The 11,155-nt window shown below is 38.0% G+C and overlaps 1 non-coding gene across 1 annotated transcript; it reads right to left on the bottom strand.

The window, feature by feature from the left end:
- Positions 1-5,781: 5,781 nt before the first annotated feature.
- Positions 5,782-5,847, bottom strand: Smp_tRNA_02110_Gln_TTG.1.1. Its single transcript has one exon. It is a non-coding gene (tRNA).
- Positions 5,848-11,155: the final 5,308 nt, after the last annotated feature.

Here is an 11,155-nt window from a genome sequence, read left to right as displayed (position 1 = left end):
TGTAACTTATCAGTTTTATTCATTCTAAATAAATTGTTCTACCCTCAGCCTAGATTTGTTCTCCATCATCTATTGTTGATTCTTACGATAGGACGAGTCAGTGTAGACAGTTATATGACTTCCACGCAAGATAATATAGATTAGGGAGTCACATCATGACAAATCTACAATTTTAGGACTAGATCTACTATCACAATAGTACTAATAACGAATCAAACCGCAATTCTGTAAGTATACTGATTAGAATTCGTTTTCTTGCAAATAGGAAGAAAAGTACTTTGGATGCTGTTGTTGTCATGTATTGTAAGATAGAGTTCACTTTGAAAAACATTGATATGTTTGGTGGTAATGTGTGAACTGTACGCCTAGCTCTTATCATATTTCAAGATCACTGCCATTAAACAATTCCCATGACGTTAAAATCAACAGCTGGATATCTAAGTGCCTGTACTTTTACTCTCTTGTGAAACAGCAGTATACAGTTTTGGATAAGTAGTGTTCGGCGTCTTAATCAAAAGCACTGGCTGTGGACACTAACTCTACTTGTATATCTCCCCGTAAAACCAGAAGCATATGCATTGAAATACCTAAATAGAAGCAAACGAATGAAAGGTGTACAATGCGTTACTAAGCACATACTATGCATTGCACGGGTTGTGGTAGCTGACCTGATCTTAAACTAATTTTCGCGAACTCGGGGTAAACCACAGTTGCGCTAATTTTTTGCTTAAAAACACGTTCTTTATTTACGTACCTCTTCCATACTTTTGACTTAAGCCCATACAATTTTTTCATTTGGAATGCAACAGGAGTAAGTCCTCACAAATCTTACAAACTATTATGTCGTTACAACTATGACCCAATGAAACTGTTTGCGGAAGACTCAACCAATAGCAGCTTCTACAAAGCTTATTGAAAGCGTGCTGGACATCAACTTTAGCTTCACAACCCTTCCAATATTTATGAGTTACTTCATTTACTCTTTATTTTAAAAAATATAACAAAGACTACAGCTTCACATTTTCAATGCGAGTTTTAAATGGAAACCTGGTGTAAATGTTTGTTTGATATTCCATTGTTGATAAAACTTTCTGAATAAATTCACGAATCTGATGCTAGATTGTTTTATCAAGTTAACTATCGTAAGAAACTTGTGGAGTACAGGTCTCTCAGCATCTAGTTCATACGCAATAAACTTAAATGATATAGTACATATCTTCGTTATTTTCTTGGAAAACCTACAGACTCCGACCTTCCTACAACCGATTCCAGCCGCCATGACGTGTCACGGCAGTTGGTGAGTGGACTCGCGTTACGCATATCCCAACAGTTCCTGAGTCTAATCTCATAGTTGCTTAATCAAACGCCCTATGATATCTCAGCAATGCCTTTACCCACACCAATGGAACATCGGTAACACATGGGTATCCTGTACGGTACCGTGCATCGGTTGTAAATTGAGATCGATAAACGAACACACCAATGATAAAAGAAGAAACGCTTACCGCCACACTCACTTCTTTGACCTTGTATGAATATGTCTTGTTTATCCACCAATCACAATTTTATGTTCATTGTAAAAAATATTCGCCTTGTCGACTCATTTTTATTATCCTTTAGTTACTGTTAGGTATGCTATTTATGTCTCTTCGTTTCCCTATGCGATAGACTGTACTGTTTATTTGTATACTAACGCTGTTAATTTACGTTTTAGAAGCAGATAAAGTTTATTAGGCCAAATAGCTTAATTATTCTGACTTTGGCGAAACTAAGACTCTTCGCTCGACAGTCTAGAGAATAGCTTAGAGTTGCACCTGTAGGGAAATGGCTTCCTACATCGGTCTACGTGCCCGCCTAGCTTTTTAGTGAAAGCACCACTACAGTCCTGTTAAACATTCCATGATCCCCCTCATCTCCATAGAAGCAAATAAGTTTGTATATACTGAACACAACAATTTTATTTTTCAAAAGTAGAACATTACGGTCCAAAATTTGAGTAAAATGGTAGTATACAGAAGATGCAAATGGCATCACTTGTCTTCATCGATTATCTGGAATACAGAATACGGGTATTAGCCTAACTAGTGCATTTGGGAAGACTAATGTACATTTTGAGAGAACATTGAGACTTACTGTGTGAGAAAGGTATGCTGGTACTATGAATGTTATTGAAATCGAGTTCTGTAGAGCATAGGAAGCACTCAAACTGGAAGACAGATGCCAAAAATAGTTCGAGTAGGGAGACAGAAATTTGACGGTACTTTTCATTGCAAGGGTGGTTGTAGATCATCTTAGATAACACTATTATGTACCGATTAACATCATACGGCAAACGAAACACTTATTTTGGCCAAAAACACTAACTTTGATTTTCAATATGTACCAAATAATACACAAAACAAAGCAGACTGACATTTTGTGACGTGAATCAAATGAGCTTGCATGAAAAAATACATTGACTTGAGTAGCAACAGAAAAAAAACTAGAAAGCAAGGCTGATCCAATAAAAATTTGCTTCATTACTTTGAGTAATATATTAACTGTGGAATTTAAGCACACTGAATTATGCGGCTAAACAAAAATAGTGGAAAAAGCACAGAACAAATGAAGCCGAACTCCATTACTTACAAAGATAGCGGACATATTAATTCCCGCTTCATCCTGATTAGTCGCGAGGCAGACTGCCACAGCTACGAAATCGAGTTGAGTTTAATTGCAGCTGCTCGTAGTTTGAGTGAGTGTATTTGTCTAAGGGGAGTGTGGATTCTGGATACCAGAAGTGTTATATCCTAGCGAAGACATAAGTACAGGTAACTTTCGCGACCTATCAATGGACGATTATCCTATATATACTCTTATTGTTTAACTATTGAATAATTAGATTGTGTATATTTATATTAATCGTATTATAAGCTTCATTTTGACCTATGAATTATTACTATAAGGTCCATTGTCAGTTTATTGATTATTGTCTCCTACGTTCACAGCCATATCTGGCTTGATCTTGTACAAATATTATTTTCTATTTTATGGTGTGATGCGGTCTGTCTGGTATATAAACCGAGTATGCTTGAAATAAATGTCTCACGTAGCAGAAGCTGTAATTTGCGTTTTGGACTAAACTGAAAGGGCTAGGCGGCTAAAGGATCAATAAGGACGTTAGGCTGATCATACCGGTCAAACGTGATTGATTCGGCACAGTGCTAAGATTGGAAAAGTCGTATTCCGATTGGTGAATAAGTCATGTGATAAAAGCCGGACATAAAATCATAAGAAGAAGCTATCGAATTACCAGGCAGGAGATCGGTTAACTGAAATTTTGGAACAATAAAATGGTAATTCCAGTCCTGAGAGGAGAGAATTCCTGCAAGAATGACAAACAACTTAATTACTTGGTAATATGTGACACTACAGAGTTAAAGAATAAGAATCGAAACGGGGATGATAATAAGGGACATGGAAAGTGGTTAATGATATGCGGCATTAATAACGGTTCTAATTTACGAAACATGCATCAGACACAGCTGGTCCAGGATGGAGGTAATAATTCATGGCTGAGCACATGTTTGTCAAGTCTCGTTTTAAAACTACTCACTGTGTGGTCGCGACCGCTTCAGCTGTGAGAGCACTTCAAATAGAGGCAACTCTTATTGAGGAAAATTGAGAAAGCACCTGGGTGCTCGCTCTTACGAGGGTTGCCTCGAGGAGCGTGACGATGATGTTCTGATAATTTGCTCGTGTTGCAGTGGCTTGGGGTACGTATTATGTTGTATTTCACTATCAGATCACTTCTAGTTCTCCTGTGGCTCAACAAGAATAGTCCCAGGTGTTGAAGTATGTCCTCGTAAGATTTATGTTTTGAGCCTATCACCCACTTGGTTGCTCGTCTCTGCATTTGATCTAAGAGGTTTATTTCTTTTTGAAGGAATAGGGGCTGAAAAACACAATGGACGTCAAGGTGGGGCGGTACGTACATTTTAAACAATGTTAAGAACAAATCTAAGGTGACTGTTCCAAGTTTTCTACTCATGAGGTGGAGAGTTGCGTTTCCCTTGTCTACAACCTCTAAATAGTTAGAGATGGTATGTAAGCTCTCCATGGTTAGAATCCCGAAATCTCATTCTCAGGAGACAATCAGTAGCGGATGTCCAGAGAGGGTGTGAGTGCTTTGTGTCAAATGAAGCAGAATGTTCATGACATGACAGTATGACATCACCCACTATTTCTCAGTGGTCATCCATTGTTAACCTCCGATTCTCCTAAGGCCAGGGAAAGATTGAAGACGTGTCGAAGACACCCCGTCATCGTCTTGCAGTCTGGTCCAGTGCAGCTAGGGTGGGGAACATTTTCGTCCCGCCAAAATATTTCGTCAGCGATCACGTCAGATATTGCTGCACCATGGTCACTACTTTTTATTGGTGATTGGATATAGATATCCTCAACCGTAAACTGATCGTTTATCAGTAAATCCTCGAAGTTAGGGAATTTTCGTCACTGTCCCGTCTAGTGGCACCACACACAAGTTCAACCAGCCCTCAAATTCTAGTGGCTGCGGCAAGCCGCTTGCATAATTACCCCGTAAGGGTTGTATCTTGCTTCCTAAGATTAAGAGCGGGAGTGTTGGAATCTCTTACAAGTAGTATTTGGTCAAAATGCAGGTACACTAGCTTTGATATCCTTTACATTCTCTTACTGTTTTGAGTGTTAGAACATGCGAGGGGCCGGCATATTGCTCCAACCAAGTATTTTGTGCTGTTCACAGTGAAGCAACATCAACATGTTTCTGTCACCTCAGTTGATTCATTAATGTATGGTTTTACGGCTTTGAAATGACTGCTAATGTACATTGCCACTCCACCTCCTGATTTGCGCACTTAATCGTGTTTGAAAACTGCCATACTTTGCGACTCCACCTCTCCATCTTTGGTGTAGGGTGATAGTCATGTTTTAGAAAGGACTATAATCTTCAGGTCTAGCTAAAACCACTTGCTTCTGACTTCATTTAGTTTAATCCTTGGTATCGTTACGTTGCCATAGTGGCACATGTTGGTTTGTTTCCTCACTTGCTGCTCCTCTATGACAGCATCTGCCTTCTGGATCAACTCACACCTAGATATGTTTTATTACGCTATCTAGCTGTTGCCTTACCGATCTAGGAGAGCTTTCACAACACGTGATAAAACTGTGCCAGGCCTAAAGGATTTCATTTAAGCTCTCTCGGCTTCTGAAGTTCGCAGCCATCAGACAGCCTCCCAGTGCTTTCAGGTTTTCCATGGTGGTCTAGCTTTAATCGACTAATGAATTCAACTATTAAATTACTACAATCTCCACACTTTAACTACCCTAAACAGAACCATTATTATTTGACCTAACGTCAAAAAAATCATATTAACTTTAAAATTTCTCTTTACAAACCTTATTCTTCATCATAATCTTTTAAAAAGAAGTTATCAACAAAATTCCGTAACAGTTGTTTTTATTGTTTAATAAAACCTTGACCTAAATCTTTATATTTCATTATTTTCTTTTTCTCGATTTATGTAAATTTGGGTAATATGATTTTACATTTCTACAAATTTCTAAGTTCAGGATGTATAAAATTCAACTATCATTGTGCATACCTATGACATGGGAAATAGTTGTCAATGAATAATATGGAATATTAGTTACATAAACGTTATATAACCTAGATGGATAGTGGCTAGCAGTGGAATCCAGGACGCGCGTTTCGTTCTATTTGAAACTCGTCAGCTGGATGTACCTGCATCTCAGAGTTGATGTTCACTCTGGGACTCGAACCCAGTACCCTCGCTTCAAACGCCATCACGTTATCCACTCGGCCACTGAGTCCTGATAGCCACTTGCTTGTGCGATGGGTTGAAGTTTAAATTCAATTAGTATTGTTTGTTTGAATCTTCCCACTGATGTTTTAGGACTACAACTGGTCAGTCTCTAATTGGCTTATGTGCATACTGTGCGTATTGCCTCAATATAGCCTTAATTAACAAGCTAGCCACTATCCATCTCTGCTTACCATGCTTGTGAATTAGGGCTATATCGAGGTAATACACACCGTATGCACATATGCCAATTAGAGACTGACCAGTTGCAGTCCTAACACATCGATGAGAATATTCAAACAAACAATACTAATTGAAGTTATATAACCTAGTTATATCTTGTATTAGATAATTATCTGAAACAAGATTATTATAAAATCCAAACTACGTTTGGTTGAAGAATAACTGTCCGAATTAGTGTAGAGACGCGTGTCCCAATCAAAGTCAGAAGAAGGTGATTAGGGTAACACCGGTTTTTAAATTTCATCATAAATACAAATGTACAATTTTACCTAAACAAATATTATCATTCAGTTATTCAACCAATAATTGTTCCTACAATAATCGATCTAAATTACAATAAATAGACAAATTGATAAGAAATATAAGAAAATTACCGAACGCACCAAAAAATAAGTGTTATTCTATCCTTTCTGGATAGATCAAGTAAAAATTCGTTTGTTACTTTAGAACACAAAATGTTTCCAATTCTGGGAAAGTGCTCCTATTCACAGGCAAAATGCACGATCCCAGTCAAATCAAACAGCACAATCAAAGTGGGAATAATCAATATGGCAGCCACCAAGATAAAATATCCATAAAAACAACATAGATACAGTTCAGGAAGAAACAGAAACTCAGTGAAAGTGACAGAAAAAATGAGAAAACTATTATGAAATGAAACATTACAATCTCATTTGGCATCAAAAAGATTAACAATAATATACAAATAAAGAAACCATTAAGAACAAGTTGCAAATGAATGCATGTAGGGATGTTCACACACCAAACCTTCAAAATGGATCTTACAATTATAATGATAACTTATGTCATGTTAAAGTATTTAATGTTTAAGACAAAATAATTTGATTATCAAAATATATAGTTTGTAAAGTAGGTGACGGAATATCGCTAGTAAAAAGAAAAGTCATTAGGTAATATTTTCGTGTTATAGAATAGATTCTAAATTCAGATTGATATCATGAATGGATCAATGTAAGACCATCAATGAAAGCTTGGAATCACTGGGAGACCGTTTCTTTCTAGTATGGAACTCCTCAGTAGTACTCATCTACGATCTCCCATACGGGACTCGAACCCAGGACCTTAGGTTTTGCACGCAAACTCTTGAACTCTAGACCATTGGGCCGGCATCCAACGGTGTTGTTGTTGAACTTCAACCAATCCATGATATTACCCAACCGTTTCACCATTGTCTTCAGTAAGTAGTTGCCTCACAACAGACACGGTTGAACTCCACTAGTCACGGTTTCTCATTATAACTCCAGGAAATCCATCTTGAAGCCAGTCACTAGTGAGCACATGACAATTATTGGTATAGGGTTGTGGAGATTGTTGAGTTTCAATTGATATCATGCGTGGATCAACGTTAGACTAGCATTGAAAGTCTGGAAGCATTGAATGACCGTTCCATCCTGAGTTTGAGTCTCAGGTGAGGGGTTGTGGATGCGTACTGCTAAGGAGTCCGATACTAAGACAAAACGGCCGTTCAATGGCGGTATCAATCTAAACTCAACAGTATCCACAACCCTATACTGTGATTCTAAATTATTAATTTAATCTTACACAAAGGTTCAGATCTTCTGTCATGTCATCCTAAACAACAAAAAACACCCAAATTGACTACAGTTGAAGACTTAGATCAATGAATTTTGACTTAGTGATCTATCGATATAATGATCATAGTATGAACTGTACTTCTTGGCTTTTACCGAAGTGTGAAACCGTAGATTTATATAGTTTGATTGTTTAAACTAGTTTTGTAGTACCTAACTAAGATCATGAATCGTGTAAATCCATTTCATGATTTTGTTTGCCACTAATTTGTCAAATCAAATTGTTGAATATGACATATTCTAATCAATTTTAGTGCTTTGAGTTTAACTGTGGATAAGAATTACTTATAAACCATTAAATAAATCTGTAAATAAACTTCGATTTTTTTTCGCGTTGTCTTGTGCTATTACACTGACCAACACCAATTAACAGTGAATGATGGTTCATGAGAACAGATGAAGAAGTAATTTGAAATAATAATTATGAATTTCACTTGAATTCTTTAAGATAAAAAGATTCTATTAAGTGAGTAATTGAGTTCATGAACTAATTGAACCTAGACCAACACAGAAAAACTGGAAGCACTGGACGATCGTTTTGTTCTAGTATGGGACTTCTCAGTAGTGCGTATCCACGATCTCGTCACACGGAATTCGAAGTTGACCTGTTAAGATTTTCAACATTCAAATTTATTATAAGCAAAGATAGATAGTGAATAGCAGTGAAATCCAGTTTGACACGCGTTTCATCCTATTTGGGACTCGTCAAATGGATGTATCTGCATCTCAGAGTTGATGTTCACTCTGAGACTCAAACCCAGTACTGTTCGCTTCAAATAACATCGCGCTATCCACTTAGTTAATGAGTCCTGGTTTATTCATCATAAAATATTAGACAGAATGTCTAGTTTAATTTTTTTTAAAACTATCTCATGGAAAAAAGCAGTTTGGAATGTTAATGATCATAGTAATTAATTTTAATGTTATGAACAACTGTCAATCTAAGATTTTATTGTATTACCCATTATTTTTCAGGTAGCGATTAGTAAAATAAGCTTTCATATGTTGACTATCATTATATTTAATAAATTGTTTTGTTCATATAAATGGTTATGAATTTCTTTTAGACTGTTAGATTAATTTCCACTATTGAATAATGAAAATGTTTTTATTCAAAATAAAAATGTATTTCATTTAAATGAAGGCTATATGTTCAAATAACTCCACTTGTAGCTGTTCTAGAGTTACTACCGGTCTCAAGCCCGGGTGAAGGAGGAGGGTCAGGCATGGGGTTAACGACTCCATCCCGTAGAAAACTAACCTACTAAAAATCGCCAACCAGAAAAAAATAATTCGAACCATTTAAACTCGGCCCTGGGAGTTGAAGGAAGAATTATGACTCCTCAGAATGAAAGCTGAGATTCTCAGGAGGTCACGAGACCGATGCCTCTTCTAACAACCAGAGCAACAATTTTTCAGGTGCGTGGAACATCCGGACAATATGGAAGACCGGGGAGACCAGTCAAATAGCAACGGAAATGAGGAGATACAAATTGGCAGTACTTGGAATCAGCGAAACCCATTGGACCCAAGTTGGACAGCAGAGGCTAGATAGATACGGGAGAGATGCTACTGTACTCCGGTCACGAAGAGGAAAATGCTCCACACCCAGGGAGTTGCTCTAATGCTGTCCAGAGAAGCACAAAATGCACTTGTAGGATGGGGATCTCACGGATCCAGGGAAATCAAAGAATCAATCAAAACAAAGAATAAGGGAATTAAAATGAATGTTATCCAATGTTATGCATCCATCAATGATAGCAACGACGACGATACAGATCAGTTCTACTCGAGGCTGCAATCAATCATAACTAAGTGCTCAAGAAAGGAACTCACTATCCTGATGGGAGGTCTAAACCCCAAAGTCGGAGTGGATAGCACAGGATATGAAGATATAATGGGACGACATGGACTGGGAGGGAGAAATGAAAATGGGGAGAGATTTGCAAATATATGTGCATTCAACAAATTGGTTATAGGCGGCACAACATTTCTACACAAACGCATACAAAAAGCTACATGTAATTCACCAGACTACACCATAGAGAACCAGATAGATCATACTTGTATCAACAAAAATTCCGAAGGACAATGGAAGATGTGAGAACCAGGAGAGGAACTGACATAGCTTCAGATCACCACCTATTTATGGCCAAGATGAGACTGAAGCTAAAGAAACACTGGACAACTGGGGGAACAGCATTACAAAGGTTCAATGCAGTCTCCCTTCGAGATACTAACAAACTCAACCAATTCCAGATAACTCACAACAACATGTTCCAGGCTCTACAGGATCTACTGAAAGAACAAGAAACTACGATGGAGGACAACTGAAAAGGGGTCAAAGAAGCATCAGCTTCAACGTGTCAGGAGTTTCTGGGTCCTAGGAAGCATCATCATAAGGAATGAATCTTTATGGGAACCCTGGACAAAATTCAAGAAAGGAAGAACAAGAAGACAGCAATTAGTAACAGTCGAACACGAGCAGAGAAAGTCAAAGCACAAGCATACTACGCAGAAGCAAACAAGGAAGTAAAGAAGAGCATTAAAGCCAACAAGCAGAAATAGGTGGGAGAACTAGCAACAGAAGAGAATACGAAACAACTATATGATACAAAGAAGAAACTATCAGGGAAGTATAGTAAACCGGAGAGATCGGTCAAGGACAAAGAAGGAAAGACAGTCACGGAGATTCAAGAACAGAGGAAAACATGGGTAGAATACTTCGAGGAACTGCTAAATAAGCCAGCCCCATTGAATCCACCAGACATCGAAGCAACGCACACAAACCTTCCTATAGATGTCACTCCACCAACGATCGAAGAAGTCAAGACAAATCAGACAAATCAAGAGTAGGAAAGCAGCAAAACCTGACAATATACTAGCTAAAGAACTGAAGTCAGATATTGAAGTAACTGCAAACATGCTTCACCTTCTATTCAAGAAGATTGGGGAGGATAAACAAGTGCCGAAGGACTGGAAAGAAGGATACCTCATCAAGATACCAAAGAAAGATCGGAGCAAATGTGAGAATTACAAAGGCAACAGTTTGTTATCAGTACCAGGACAAGTTTTCAACAGGGTGTTGCTGAACTGGATGAAAGACGCAGTAGACTCCCGACTTAGAGATCAACAGGCTAGATTCCGTAAGGATCGGTCGTGCACAGGCCAAATTGCGACACTACGGATCATCGTAGGACAATCAGTAGAGTGGAACTTGTCACTATACATTGACTTCATCGATTATGAGAAGGCGTTTGACAGTGTGAACAGGAGATTATGGAAACTTCTTCGACACTATGGAGTTCCTGAGAAGATTGTCAACAATATTCAGAACTCATACGACGGACTACAGTGCAGAGTCGTGCATAGAGGACAGCTGACAGATGCATTTCCAACAAGCACCGGGGTCAGACAAGGCTGTCTACTCTCCCTCTTTCTCTTTCTTCTGGTGATTGA

Source organism: Schistosoma mansoni, chromosome 1 (assembly GCF_000237925.1).
Source record: "Schistosoma mansoni strain Puerto Rico chromosome 1, complete genome".
Lineage (NCBI taxonomy): Eukaryota > Metazoa > Platyhelminthes > Trematoda > Strigeidida > Schistosomatidae > Schistosoma > Schistosoma mansoni.
The sequence above is the reverse complement of the archived record's forward strand: the minus strand, read 5'-3'. Positions and strand labels throughout refer to the sequence as shown.